Source organism: Lathyrus oleraceus, chromosome 4 (genome assembly GCF_024323335.1).
Source record: "Lathyrus oleraceus cultivar Zhongwan6 chromosome 4, CAAS_Psat_ZW6_1.0, whole genome shotgun sequence".
In the NCBI taxonomy this organism is placed as follows: Eukaryota; Viridiplantae; Streptophyta; class Magnoliopsida; order Fabales; family Fabaceae; genus Lathyrus; species Lathyrus oleraceus.
Genome location: NC_066582.1, coordinates 438,981,958 through 438,997,949, shown reverse-complemented (window position 1 = coordinate 438,997,949; position 15,992 = coordinate 438,981,958). Strand labels below are relative to the sequence as shown.

The window sequence follows — 15,992 nt, the reverse complement described above, 5'->3', positions numbered from 1 at the left end:
GTTGTTGGGCTTTGGTCAAGCTTGATTTGACTTTGTTAGATTAAGTTCATTGGATTTAGGGGATTGATGAAATGTACATTTCATCTCCCAAAATAAATGAATGATCTTAATTTGGTAAAAGTCCTCCTTTGTCCAATTTGAGTTTAATCTATTTCCCCCTCCCTCTTCATCTCATTCCTCTTCTTTATGAATTCATGTCATGGACCTATAATGTCTCTATATCCTAAGGCTAGTAGATTGCAAAATCAATATAAGTATGGATGAGATTAGGCCCCCATTTTTGCATATTCTTTTTGTGTGTGGTATGTTTCATGAGCATAGTCCATTATACTATGTCTCTAACATGCATTAACACCAAAATTTTATTGTTCGGCCTCAAATTGTTGTGACTTCTACATAAGTCCAATTACGATTGTTTAACATAGAGCAAAATTTTGACACAAAAGGCGTAACATTCTAGTTAGTGAGATTGTAAGTCTCCCCTCTTTCATGGTATTGTATGGAAACTTGGCCTTTTTTCCTTCCTTTGGAAGATGTCTTGGTTCAAGGATCCATGTTTGTGATAAGTGGGTTGAGTGTTCTCCAAAGAATGACTTAAAACAAAAGCAAAATCAAAAGCAATACTAACTTCTAACTCATTAACAACTAACATTTAATTCCAAGTCATTTACTTTAATGCATTTTATTTTCAAGTCTTTATTCATTTGCCATTATTCATACCATTCTAATTGTTTATGTTAATGTCATTTTCACTTTGTCCATTTGGACCATATTTTGTGATATGTTTTGTTTGTGTATATTGTGTTTGGTTGTTTGGTCTTTGACCATTAATGTACATGATAAGAACAAAAACCCTAAAAAACATCTTGTGTGGACTGTTGGTTTGGTCTGAGACTATTGGACTTAGAATTTAGGTAACACTCCCTATGCAAAGGACTTGGCCAATTACAATTTTCATGTAACCAAATGCTTGTGATTTGAAACTTCATATGATACATCATTGAAGATCCATTTGAGTTCATCTACAACATGATCATTGTGAAGCTGTTATTTTGAACCTGTGACTTGTGGCATTGTGGAACTCATCTACTACATGGGAAAATTTGAATAAGATCATGGAGTTTCTAAGCTTGGATGTGGTTATCTTTATTTGATGTCTTGCTTCTCAAGTTGATATATTATGCATTGTTTGTTGCTTGATTCTAATGTCCAAGGGAATTTGGGTTTCTATATGACATTCTTGTCTATTGGATTGCAGCCCATTGGTCAGATCTTTTCAACTCTTAACCTTTAAATTTATGCTTAGGATTAGTCTCTTCATCTCCTCCCCGCTTCTTTAATTTCAAAATCTCTCCCTCCTTTTAAAAAAACTTCTTTGCTTGTGCTTGTTTTCTAAACTTAGACCATCTTGTAAATTAGAAACTTTGGCCTTATGTCATTAAATTTTAAACTCTTTTCTTAATCAAGCTTGTAAATGAAGTTAATTATACTTGACTTAAAATTTCAAAAGCCAAAAAGAACTAACTCATTCAAACCATTTTCAGGTTTTTGTGCCTTTTAAACCTAATTTTTATTAAAAGCAATGCATCCACTTTGAAATTTATACCACGAACTACGAGGTTTTGATCCCTCATTTTTATATTGGTATGTAGGCACAAGTCCGAAGGTCTTGTCAAACACAAAAATATAATTAATGAATTCTTTTCTCATTCCCCCATTCCATTTGTTTGTAAACATCATTTTATACAAAATACATATGCACACAAAAAAGAGCTCCCTAGGAGTACCTAGGACACTTTGGGTGTTAACACCTTTCCTCTGTGTAACCAACCCCCTTACCTGTAATCTCTGGCATTTTATTAGTTTTGATTTGAAAACTTCTTATTTATGGGTTTTGTTCGTACTTTTCCCTTTTCCCTTGGAAACGATAAAAGTGCGGTGACGACTCTTGTTATTTGATGTCTAGCTTATCCATAGCTTGATGATCATGAATTTACCGCTACAGGTGCACCAGTTGCTTGGAGTTCGAGAAAGGAGTCAGTAGTGGCATTATTGGCGTGCGAAGCAGAATACATAACTGTTTCCCTTTATGCATGTCAAGCAACATGGATGGTGAATCTGGTTGAAAGGGTAATAGCGAAGAGTTATTGATCAATTACCATGAAGATCGATAACATGTCAGCTATCAATCTGGTGAAGAATCTGATAGCACATGGTCGAAGCAAACACATCGAAATGAGGTTCCATTATCTTCGAGAGCAAGTAGGAGATGGAAAGATGAATTTGGAACACTGCAAAACTAAGAATCAGATTGTAGATATCATGATGAAGGGAGTGCAGATCGAAGTGTCCAGAAGACTAAGAGCTATGATGAATGTAGATAGCTTAGACACAATGAATTAGGTGGTGTGTTGAATTGTAATTCCTTGTGTCGAAGCAGGTTGCTCGACATAACAAGGATGTGTCGAATAACCTAGTGTGTCGAGTTGCATTAGTGTGTCGAAGTGTCGAAGCATTTTGCTTCACACAGGATTTCGACTTAGGCCTATTTTTAGTAGTGTTAACTATTTTTGCCTTTTATAGTTTTGGGTTTTGCCTTAGGAAAAAAGCTAACCTAAATCTATAAATAGAGAGTAACCCTTATTCTTGAAATAACTCATAACATTGTATTCATAGAATTTTACAGTTGCAAAGTGAATAAAGAAGTTTTCCACAAATTGTAGACAGAGAAAAAAACCCTGCAAAAAATATTCTTCTTCTTCTCCAACGTTCTTTTCTTTCTTTCTCAATCGTTCTTTTCTTTTCATTGTCATTGCGTGGTTGATAACAATCTTGTTCATCAAGATTGATAGAAATTCTCCATAAATTATGGTGGATTTTCAATAAAAACCGCATCATGGTTTTTAGGGACCTAATAATGAATACATATGTCAATCCTGTAATATCAATATGTCATATTAACACATTTCCAATTAGAAATATATTAAGCATTCATAGAGGATGGAAAAAAGTTCACAATAGCTTAGATCCAAGAAGGATCGTGTGACAGGATCTGCCATCACATAAATACTTTACTCACCATATGACAATATGACAAAAGGAGAAACTTTGTTCAGAACCATATAACAAAGTTTCTTATTTTTCCATATGACATTTTCTACTAAAGACTCCTCTTGGACAGGTTACCTACAAGAGTCTGATAACATGAAATAATATCACATTTTTGGGCTTGATTTAATTAAATTATAGTGTTATTTGATTCGATTTATTTTATGTTATTCGATATTACTTGGTATTCTATTATTATTTATTTCAGGTAACATTATTTGAAGCATGTATGAAAAGGAAAGAAAAAGGGTACAAAAAGAGGATTCTGTAGGAAAGCAGCTCACCAAAGCCCAGCCCACGTTTGGGGCAAGGAAAAAGGCTGTGACGACCGCCACAGGCATGTGACGAGCGTCACGCCCCTCCACTTAGTGTTACGACCGTAACACATGGTGTGACAAGCGTCACACCCCCCACTCCTATTCTTTTGGCATTGACGCGTAACAGAAGCACGTTCTCTCCTATTTTTCCTCTGGACTCGTTGACGCTTTGGAAAACCTACTGAAGGGACTTTGGAAAAAACAGTTACTTTATGGAAGAATATAAATAGACCTCAAGGGATCCAATTGAGGGTTCCTCTCCTTTTCGCCGTGCAAACTTTTACAGCAATATACTTTCCAGCATTCAGCAATATATTTTCCAGCATTCCATTTTCTCAGCATTTTTATTTCCTTAGCATTTTCTTTTCTTTTCTTTGCCAGCTTAATTTTCTAAGCATTCAATTAATTTTCTCACAATAGTTTCTACACCGGAAACTATTGTGTAACTTTTACTGGATCTAACCTTACGTTAGATCATAGTATTTTATTTCTTTGTTTTTATTTTACTGTCTGATCGAAGATTGTGAAGAACAAATCCAACCGGCTTGTGGTGGAGTGTTCAAGCATCGAAGCTAGGGAATAACCAAGATTTCTATTAATTTTACAGGTTCATTAATTTATTGTTTTAATTTATATATGCTCTGTGCTGCTGTTTATCTATATTGTTTGTTTGATATGGTTGTATTTAAGTATAATTATTGTTTAGGCATGTTTAGCATGTCCGGCTAATTAGTTTAGATATCGGTATGTAAAGTAAGCGGAATAAAGGAATCAAAACTGAGTTGGTTTAAATTCATTTAAAAATATAGTCACTCCTTTTCTGGTCTCAATTTACAGAGTTAACACCAAAGTTTTTGTACGAGAGTAAAAGACATAAAGAAGTTAAAATCAATAGAATGACGGTTTGAGCTTTTAACTGGACAGTGTAAATTGGACATTAACTTTAAATCAGGGCGAGAGCCATTTTTAAAGTTAATTAAATTCTAATCATTTTCAAAAATTATTTTTAAAAGTTAAATGTGAGGGCGAGAGTTAAGCATTTAAGTTTAATCATATAATCTAAGTCAACAGAGCGAGAGTTTGAGACGAGGGTGTTTAAACGGTTAGTATTTTCTTAAAAAGAGTTTCTAAAGATTCTATTGTTTTCAAAAAGTGATTTTAGATTTAACTAAATAGTGAGAGCGTACGTTAATATAAAGTCATAGTCTTATTCAACAGAGCGAGAGTTTGAGAAAAGACTTTTAATCAATAGTGTCTACTGAAAAGACTTATTTTAAAACTAAGAAACCAACGAAGATTTGATTCCCTAATTACGACGAACTACATACCGATATCCGTGTTATTTGATATTTAATCTAGATCCAACTTTAGTTTTACTTTTCCCCCTAATCATCAAAGTATCATCCGCCTTAGCTTTACGAAGTAACCTTAGAAAAACGGTATATCGATTCATTAAGTCCCTGTGGGATCGATATCTTTTAAAACTACGCGATTAGACTGTGCACTTGCAGTTAATACCCCAATAGACTCATAAAGTCGCGATCAAGTTTTTGGCGCCGTTGCCGGGGACTTTTATTTAGTCGATATCGTAACTCTTTTCTTACGCTGTAGAGACTAAGGCTATTTCTGTTTTTCCCTTCTTTTTCGTTGATTTGTATGCCACACACTCGCTCACAAGGCGAACCTTTCTACTTACGAATCAACGATGTTGAACGATATCTCCGAGTCTTACGACGAATTCGGGAGTATCGTGCTACAAACAATCTTCCTCCAATCAAAATTCCTGATCTCAAAAATCTCCTTCCTTCGTCGATACCCGAGATGGTAGAACCAGCTCGTGCTCTTCGAGATTACGCTGCTCCATCGCAAGATGAGCCACATTCGAGTATTGCTCCACCCGCAATCGAAGCGAACAACTTCGAACTTAAACCTTCGCTGTTGCAGGCAGTGCAACATAACCAATTCTCTGGAAATACTACCGAGGATCCAAACCTTCATTTATCCGTATTTGTCCAATACGCTGATACTGTTAAAGCTAATGGTGTCACTTCAGAGGCAATTCGACTTCGTCTCTTTCCTTTCTCATTAAGAGATAAAGCTAGAAGATGGCTTCAATCTCTTCCTTCCAACTCAGTCACCACATGGAATGAGTTGAAGAAAGTCTTTCTTGCCCGATATTTTCCTCCAAGCAAAACAGCTATGCTGAGAGCCCAGATAAATGGATTTAAGCAAAAAGACAACGAGTCTCTTTTCGAAGCATGGGAAAGATACAAGGACATGATGAGACTTTGTCCACACCATGGTTTAGAGGACTGGTTAGTAATTCATACCTTCTATAATGGTCTCTTGTACAACACAAGGTTAACAATAGACGCCGCCGCCGGTGGTGCGCTTATGGATAAACCTTACACTGACGCTTATCAACTCATCGAGAGCATGGCCCAAAATCACTATCAGTGGGGAAGCGACCGAACAATGGTAGAAAAACCTCAAACAAAAAGTGGCATGTACGAGATAAGTAGCCTTGCTCATGTTAATGCAAAAGTGGATGCTCTTGCCCAGAAAATTGAAAGTTTAAATGTATCACCTCCAGCCACCGTGGTTGCAGTAACTCAAAATTGCGAAGTCTATGGAATTCAAGGTCACACTCCTACAGATTGTCAACTCCTAACAGGAATCCAAGCAGAGCAGGTGAACTATGCTCAAGGAAATCCTTACTCGCATACCTATAACTCAAACTGGAAGAACCATCCTAACTTTTCATATAAAAGTAATAACGCCTTATACGCACCAGGTCAAGCACCCAGTCAAGCTCCAGCTATACCTCCTGGATATCAAAAGCCGACCCCATCTACGCCTAACAATAACGTTCCTAGGAAATCCAATTTGGAAATCATGATGGAGAACTTCATAGCTTCTCAGCAGCAAACCAATAAAGAGTTCTTAAACCAGAATGTACACACTAACGAACATATTAAACAACTAGCAAGTAAAGTAGATGCCCTGGCTACCCATAACAAAATGCTGGAAACACAAATCTCACAAGTAGCTCAATAACAAGCGCCTACTGCTGTCCCAACTGGTATATTTCCTGGACAGCCCCAACCTAACCCGAAAGGCCACGCTCATGCAATTATATTACGAAGTGGAACAGAGGTAGAAGGACCATCTGACCCAAGGATTGAAAACCAAAAATCTAAAAAGTCAACTGAGGAAGAAAGTAAACCTAAGGAATCGGAAGAATGTAATAAGGAAACCGTAGAAAAGAAAGAACCTTATGTACCTCCGCCGCCTTACAAACCACCTATTCCTTACCCTCAAAGGCTAATTAAAACCAAAGATGCGAGCCAATTTAAAAAATTTGTTGACCTACTGAAACAATTAAACGTCACAATTCCTTTTACAGAAGCTATTACACAGATGCCCTCATACGCTAAGTTCTTAAAAGAAATTTTATCTAATAAAAGGAAACTTGAAGATAGCGAAACTGTTACACTCACTGCTGAGTGTAGCGCAATAATCCAGAATATGCCTCCTAAACTTAAAGATCCTGGTAGTTTTTCTATACCCTGTCACATAGAAAAATTTGTCATAGACAAAGCTTTATGCGATTTAGGAGCCGGTATCAGTGTTATGCCCTTGTCCATATGCAAGAAACTTGAAATGGGAGAATTAAGACCAACTAAAATGTCTGTGCAATTAGCAGAACGTTCCGTTAGATATCCCGTAGGGATTCTTCAAAACGTTCCCGTGCGCATAGGTCAATTCTACATTCCCACCGATTTTATAATTATGGACATAAGAGAAGATGAAGTTACCCCCATTATATTGGGAAGACCATTCTTAGCAACCGCCAGTGCTATCATAGACGTAAAACGAGGACGACTCACTTTCGAAGTGGGAGAAGAGAAAATTGAGTTCATTCTTTCCAAATTTTTGAAAGCACCTGCAATAGAAGACACATGTTACTTCATGGATATCATCGATGAATGCATAAAAGAAACAAAATTAGAAAATGACGAATTATCTGACTGCCATGTAGAAGACAGACTGAACCAATGTTTAGCAATAACATCAGATCCTACGCAATGCCTTAAGAAACCAACCCTCGACCTGAAAACACTTCCCAAAAATCTAAGATATGAGTTCCTAGACTTAGAACTTGAACGACCAGTGATAGTAAATGCAGAACTAGGAAAAATTGAAACCGAAAAACTCCTACATATCTTAAGAAAATATCCAACCGCACTAGGATACAACATCACCGATCTTAAAGGGATAAGTCCTTCTATTTGTATGCACCGCATCATGCTAGAAGAAGACTGTAAAACTTCTAGGGAACATTAGAGGAGACTAAACCCGATCCTGAGTGAGGTAGTGAAGAAGGAAGTAATGAAGTTATTAGAGGCAGGTATCATATATCCTATATCCGATAGCAAATGGGTTAGTCCTGTACACGTAGTACCAAAGAAAGGAGGTATAACCGTGATCGAAAACGAAAAAGGAGAAACTATAACCAAACGAATCGAATCGGGATGGAGAATGTGCATTGACTATAGGAAGCTAAACAAAGCAACCCGAAAAGATCATTTTCCTTTACCATTCATAGACCAGATGTTAGAACGACTAGCCAAGCATTCTCATTTCTGCTATCTGGACGGTTACTCAGGTTTCTTTCAAATACCAATTCATCCTGATGACCAAGAAAAGAGAACGTTCACATGTCCTTTTGGTACCTTCGCTTATCGACGAATGTCGTTTGGCTTGTGCAACGCTCCTGCAACTTTCCAAAGGTGTATGATGGCAATATTCGCCGATTTTCTCGAAAACATCATGGAAGTCTTTATGGATTACTTTTCCGTATGCGGACAAAGTTTCGAAGAATGTCTTGAAAACCTAGAGAGAGTTCTAGAACGATGTGTAAAAGTAAACCTAGTACTTAATTGGGAAAAATGTCACTTTATGGTACAAGAAGGAATTGTTTTAGGACACATCTCATCAAATAGAGGAATTGAAGTAGACAAAGCCAAAATAGAAGTAATCGAAAACCTTCAACCTCCAAAAACTGTGAGAGAAATACGAAGCTTCTTAGGACATGCCGGTTTTTACCGACGATTCATTAAAGATTTCTCTAAAATAACTAAACCTTTAACCGGATTATTAATGAAAGACGCTGAATTCATCTTCGACAATGAATGTTTAGAAGCATTTCAAACACTTAAACAAGCATTGATCTCCGCGCCCATAATGCAGACCCCAGATTGGAATGAACCTTTCGAAATAATGTGCGACGCAAGTGACTACGCCGTAGGCGCTGTTTTAGGACAACGAAAGGATAAAAAACTTCACGTCATATATTATGCAAGTAGAACTCTAGATGAAGCGCAAATGAATTACGCCACGACCGAGAAAGAACTTTTAGCAGTAGTATTTGCATTAGATAAATTTCGTTCCTACTTGGTCGGAGCTAAAATAATCGTTTACAATGATCACGCTGCCATTAAGTACCTCTTAACGAAAAAGGACGCTAAACCTAGACTCCTAAGGTGGATCTTGTTGCTACAAGAATTCGATTTGGAAATCAAAGATAAAAAAAGGAACTGAAAACATAGTAGCAGATCACCTCTCTAGACTTGAAAACCTGGAACCGGAAAGAACATCGATCAACGATGATTTCTCGTACGATAAACTTATAGCTAATTTGGAAGAAAATAGAGCTGATGAACAGGTAGAAACCACCTTGGCTATACACGGTACACCATGGTACGCTGATTTTGTCAATTATTTAGCCACCGGAGTGGTTCCACTTGATTTATCCTACCAACAAAAGAAACGATTCTTCCATGACGTAAAACATTATTACTGGGACGACCCTTTACTTTTCAAAAGAGGCCCCGATGGTATTTTCCGTCGCTGTATACCTGAAGAAGAAGTAGAAAGTATAATCCAACATTGTCACTCCGCTCCTTATGGTGGACACGCAAGTACATCCAAGACCTGCTCTAAAATCCTACAAGCCGGTCTTTATTGGCCAAACATATGGAAGGATGTGCATGCCGCTGTCAAGAAATGCAATAGGTGTCAACGCACAGGAAACATATCTAGACGTGACGAGATGCCACAAAAAGGCATTTTGGAAGTAGAAATTTTCGATGTGTGGGGAATAGATTTCATGGGACCTTTTCCACCTTCTTTCGGTAACAAGTACATACTCGTAGCGGTTGACTACGTATCAAAATGGATTGAGGCTATAGCCTCTCCAACAAACGACACACGAGTAGTAATTAAACTCTTTAAGAATATAATCTTTCCAAGATTTGGTGTCCCAAGAATAGTAGTCAGTGACGGTGGATCGCATTTCATATCTAGGATACTTGAAAAATTATTGTTTAAGTATGGTGTAAAACATCGAGTAGAAACACCTTACCATCCTCAAACTAGTGGACAAGTGGAAGTGTCTAACAGAGAAATTAAACAGATATTAGAAAAAACTGTAGCTACATCGAGGAAAGACTGGTCATCAAAATTACCCGAAGCTCTATGGGCATATCGAACCGCTTACAAAACTCCCATAGGAACAACCCCATTTAAGCTTATTTATGGTAAATCTTGCCACCTCCCAGTGGAGTTAGAACATAAGGCATATTGGGCTATTAAAAATTTAAATTTAAACTATAAGGCCGCCGGTGAAAAGCGAATTCTTGATATAAACGAATTAGAGGAACTTAGACAAGACGCATTTGAAAATGCCAGAATCTACAAAGAAAGAACGAAAAAATGGCATGATAAACGTATATCAAGAAAAACTTTCAAACAAGGCGATGTAGTCCTATTGTTTAACTCTAGACTTAAGTTATTCCCAGGAAAATTACGCTTTAGGTGGTCAGGCCCTTTCCAAGTCACTAATGTCTTTCCTAGTGGTGCTGTAGAAATTAAAGGAAAATCTATTGAAGCATTTATCGTAAACGGGCAGCCTCTAAAACATTATCATTGTGCAGAAAACAATGAAGACTCGCAAGTCCTGCACTTAGACGTATTGTCTCCTAAATTAATAGATTAACATTTAATAGTTTTATGTCGAGCTTGCGACATTAAACAAAGCGCTTCGTGGGAGACAACCCACAAACTTTTATTTTTCTTTGACTATTCTTTTGATTTTATTCAGTATTCATTCTTCATTTATTTTATTTTATTAAATTTTTCTTCTTTTCTTCTTTTCGCATCTGGCCAAATCCTGACTAAATTCTTGTTTTTCTTTTCTTTAGTTAACACTAACCTGATGGGACATATTGATCGTATGGGTATCAAATTCCAAGGGAGAGCTCAGAGACAAAAATTCGAAGAACTAGCTGAGAGAGAGAGATGCACCCAAGCTTTTATGCTGATGATTGGGCAATGATTGTTCTTAGACTAAGAGAGAGTGTCCTATATCTGCTGAGTCAAATAGGGTGGGAAACCACTCCTATTCGGAGACAATTTGTTACTTACCGGAGGCTAACTCTAGAATTCCTTAGCTCCTTGATTTATTTACCAAACCATGGAAATGGAATAAGCCGAGGTTTCATTCAGTTCAGGATGTTCAATATGGAGTACCAGTATAACATTCAAGAATTTACTAATCTCTTAGGGTTCCATACTTTTTTTGACACATTCACCATGAGCCAAGAAGACCTTTTTAAATATAGAGAGCTTGAGCATTTTTGGGGAAGTTTGACGGGAAATGACGACCCCGAGGAACATGAGTTTCTTTATGGAAACATACATAACCCAACTTTTCGTTATTTCCACAAGATCCTAGCACACACTCTTTTTGGGAAGAGATCAAACATTACCACAATATCACGTGATGAACTCTTCATAATATTTTGTGCTTCCCAGAACCGTCCAGTGAATGGTGCCACTTATATGTTGGCGAGTTTTGACCTCCTTATTCAAAATGACCGTGCACCGATTCACATAGGAGGATTGATAACTATGATTGCTAATGCTATTGGATTACGCCAACCCATGCTTGATTTGAACCCTTTTTGTGGCATTGAGCCTATGAATATACCTTTCCTCTTCAACACTATATTTATAGGAAACCTTGGACCTGAGGAGTTTGAACTAATAATTAACAACCAAGTTCTTTACCTATTCACCATGCCTAGTCCGATGACTAGTATCCATAACCGAAATAATTGGCTCTACAACATGAATGGAATACCTTCTCCCGTTAGATCTGTTGAATCCATCCAAGATTATGAGATTTGTGACGACCAGATTCCTTATGTTGAGTCTGATCCACAGACACCAACTGGTTACCATGATGCTGCCTCTCCACCTCATCCTATCCCGCCCGCAGAATCGGCAATACCTGATCTTAGACATCATATGCCCGGAACTGATTATAATACCGCCATTAAAGCTTTGATGTCAGAGCAAGATGCCATTAGAGAAGAGTTAACTAATATGGGACATGAATTTATGGAATACATGAGTAGAATGACAAATCAATTTCACGAGTTGCTCCACCGTGTCAATTCCTTTGCTCCTCCGGCGAGAGATTCTACAAGTGGCTAAAAGAATTAGAGTTAACTAGTTTTAGTTTTAGGAAATTTATAGTTTTGTTTGACATTAATTTTAATCTTAGGATTTATTTTTTGCATGTTTTATTTTATCTTCAAATGTTACATTATGTTTATTTTTATGAAGCTATTGCATTATTGGTTAAATTAAATTTTATTTTGATTTATGCACTGTCTAAATTTCCCAATGATGATATATATTATATGCTACTACTTACATGACCTCATTTAAGTGTAGGGGGAAAACTTGGTTTCAGTTATATTTATTTCTCTTTCAACATTTCCTTTTCAAGTATGTTATTTCCCTTTCATTTATATAAAAAAATATATATATTTATTTAAGTCGAGTCCCTAGCGTGAAAATTTTCATTATCTACTCCCCTCAATTTTCTTGAGCCATAACAAAAATTCAACACACTCAATAAGTATAAAGGTTGCCTATTCTATCAAACTTGAGTGAAATTAAGACAAAATTATTACCGCCCCAACGCTCTAAAAACCTCAACATGTTAGATCAGGCTAAGTACCTATTATACCAATTCCTTGAACTTTTAGTTTTATAGTAACCCCGAGTAGTTTATACGAAAAGTCGGCACCATCTTAATAGCAAACTACGTGGAGAGCCGATGAATACAAGTGAATGATTCCCAAAATAACATATTAAAAATCAGGAAATGCACTAATTAAGTTAGGTGATCCCTACCCGATCATTTAATCCAAAGGTTGCGGACCCTACAAAAAAAACATGGTATGAACGATCCATTATGAGTTGGTTCAGCGGTTTCTGGTGCTGAACTTGGTAGGGCGGACTACGGTCCGATCCCCCGCAATTTGCAATGGACTAAATAACGAAGTTATCCAACTTATGTACCAGAACTTCCAGCTAAAAAGGGGATCAGAATCGCTAACAGGTTACTCCACTATGTGCGCGAAAAGATAAAGGGCTTAATGTGATTTCGCTAGAATGAAAACGAGTGAAATAGGAGTAAAAGAACTAGGCTAGCTATAATAGCATACTCGAACTGGTTTGGATAAGGGGGGGTTATCTAGTGTTGTTACAGTAATTTTTGATGTTAAGATTAAGCTCAGGTTATTTCTAAACGAGATTTACTTTCAACCTATTACGAATTGATGTGTGTTTGGAAATTTCATCTAGCTAATACTTTAAATCGATTTCTACATTGTATCTTGCTTGAGGACAAGCAAAAGTCTAAGTGTGGGGGAGTTTGATAACATGAAATAATATCACATTTTTGGGCTTGATTTAATTAAATTATAGTGTTATTTGATTCGATTTATTTTATGTTATTCGATATTACTTGGTATTCTATTATTATTTATTTCAGGTAACATTATTTGAAGCATGTATCAAAAGGAAAGAAAAAGGGTGCAAAAAGAGGATTCTATAGGAAAACAACTCACCAAAGCCCAGCCCACGTTTGGGGCAAGGAAAAAGGCTGTGACGACCACCACAGGCATGTGACGAGCGTCACGCCCCTCCACTTAGTGTTACGAGCGTCACACCCCCACTCCTATTCTTTTGGCATTGACGCGTAACAGAAGCACGTTCTCTCCTATTTTTCCTCTGGACTCGTTGACGCTTTGGAAAACCTACTTAAGGGACTTTGGAAAAAACGGTTACTTTATGGATGAATATAAATAGACCTCAAGGGATCCAATTGAGGGTTCCTCTCCTTTTCGCCGTGCAAACTTTTACATCAATATACTTTCCAGCATTCAGCAATATATTTTCCAGCATTCCATTTTCTCAGCATTTTTATTTCCTTAGCATTTTATTTTCTTTTCTTTGCCAGCTTAATTTTCTAAGCATTCAATTAATTTTCTCATAATAGTTTCTACACCGGAAACTATTGTGTAACTTTTACTGGATCTAACCTTACGTTAGATCATAGTATTTTATTTCTTTGTTTTTATTTTACTGTCTGATCGAAGATTGTGAAGAACAAATCCAACCGGCTTGTGGTGGAGTGTTCAAGCATCGAAGCTAGGGAATAACCAAGATTTCTATTAATTTTACAGGTTCATTAATTTATTGTTTTAATTTATATATGCTCTGTGCTGCTGTTTATCTATACTGTTTGTCTGATATGGTTGTATTTAAGTATAATTATTGTTTAGGCATGTTTAGCATGTCCGGCTAATTAGTTTAGATATCAGTATGTAAAGTAAGCGGAATAAAGGAATCAAAACTGAGTTGGTTTAAATTCATTTAAAAATATAGTCACTCCTTTTCTGGTCTCAATTTACAGAGTTAACACCAAAGTTTTTGTACGAGAGTAAAAGACAAAAAGAAGTTAAAATTAATAGAACGACGGTTTGAGCTTTTAACTGGACAGTGTAAATTGGACATTAACTTTAAATCAGGGCGAGAGCAATTTTTAAAGTTAATTAAATTCTAATCATTTTCAAAAATTATTTTTAAAAGTTAAATGTGAGGGCGAGAGTTAAGCATTTAAGTTTAATCATATAATCTAAGTCAACAGAGCGAGAGTTTGAGACGAGGGTGTTTAAAGGGTTAGTATTTTCTTAAAAAGAGTTTCTAAAGATTCTATTGTTTTCAAAAAGTGATTTTAGATTTAACTAAATAGTGAGAGCGTACGTTAATATAAAGTCATAGTCTTATTCAATAGAGCGAGAGTTTGAGAAAAGACTTTTAATCAATAGTGTCTACTGAAAAGACTTATTTTAAAACTAAGAAACCAACGAAGATTTGATTCCCTAATTACGACGAACTACATACCGATATCCGTGTTATTAGATATTTAATCTAGATCCAACTTTAGTTTTACTTTTCCCCCTAATCATCAAAGTATCATCCGCCTTAGCTTTACGAAGTAACCTTAGAAAAACGGTATATCGATTCATTAAGTCCCTGTGGGATCGATATCTTTTAAAAGTACGCGATTAGACTGTGCACTTGCAGTTAATACCCCAATAGACTCATAAAGTCGCGATCAGAGTCCAACTCATTAGGAGATGAAAATGTCATGCATTTACTGTTTTTTTGTCCTTTTCGATTTCAATTTGGCAACAGGTTTACACTTGGATTGGCACAGCAGTGGTGACAGATAGGGCTGGACAAACACCCGCAACCCAACCCAACCCGCAAAAACCGAAAGAAAAAAAGGAATTAGGAGGGTTCAAACGGCCCAACGGGTTCACCGGGTGATGAAACCGGGTTCAGTTGGATTTAAATGGGCGGGCCCGGGTAGTAAAGACTGGACCGTAGGTACCCTGGCCCGCCCAAATGACACACATGCTAAACTATGTCGTTTTGTACTTGGGTTACTACTCCCTCAACCCTCCTCTCTCATTCACTCTCGCTCAGTATTTCTCTCACCACAACTTGGAGAAACCCTAGCAGCTCCTCTCCACTCACCGCTCATCATCACTCATCGCCACCACAGCTCCACCCAAAAGAACATCGGTCCACCACCATTAACTCCACCTCGGCGAACCTCACCACCACCACTCTCATCTCTTTTTTTCACTGACTTTTACGACGAGCAACAACATTTGAACTTGTGGTCTGATCTTCTTTCTTCTATTGTTTGACTTTCGGTTGCAAGGTTTGTGAATTTTATTCAATTTCAGAGTTGTTTACTTTTAGGATTTTCTATTTAGGTTTTTTCTACTATTGTTCTACTTTCAAATTTCAAATAATCTATGTTGATTCTATTTCCTTTTTGTCTACAAGGTAAAGATTAAGGTTATTTGGACAAATGGTTATTTCAACAAAAGTAAATGGTCATTTGTGACACTGATATGTTTATTTGGGTATATGGAGCATGGAAATAGTAGCAGTCAAAGAACTCAAAGAACCATAGAGCAAGATCCACTAAACTATAAGAGTATTCAACTTGTTTTATATTGTGTTTGAAATTTATAAGTTGTCCTAAAAACCATGTACTTATCTCATTGATGGCAACAATATGTATTACCTAATTATGTTATTGATGTTTGATTTGGATAGATGGAT

General features: G+C 36.7%; 1 non-coding gene and 1 pseudogene across 1 annotated transcript; one reads left to right on the top strand and one right to left on the bottom strand.

Annotated features, from left to right (window-relative positions):
* Window positions 1-15,992, top strand: part of LOC127137886 (protein ACTIVITY OF BC1 COMPLEX KINASE 7, chloroplastic-like) — a 39,915-nt pseudogene that overhangs the window by 22,509 nt on the left and 1,414 nt on the right.
* LOC127077763 (small nucleolar RNA R71) lies at window positions 5,625-5,731 on the bottom strand. Its single transcript, XR_007787537.1, has one exon. It is a non-coding gene; the product is annotated as a small nucleolar RNA R71 (small nucleolar RNA).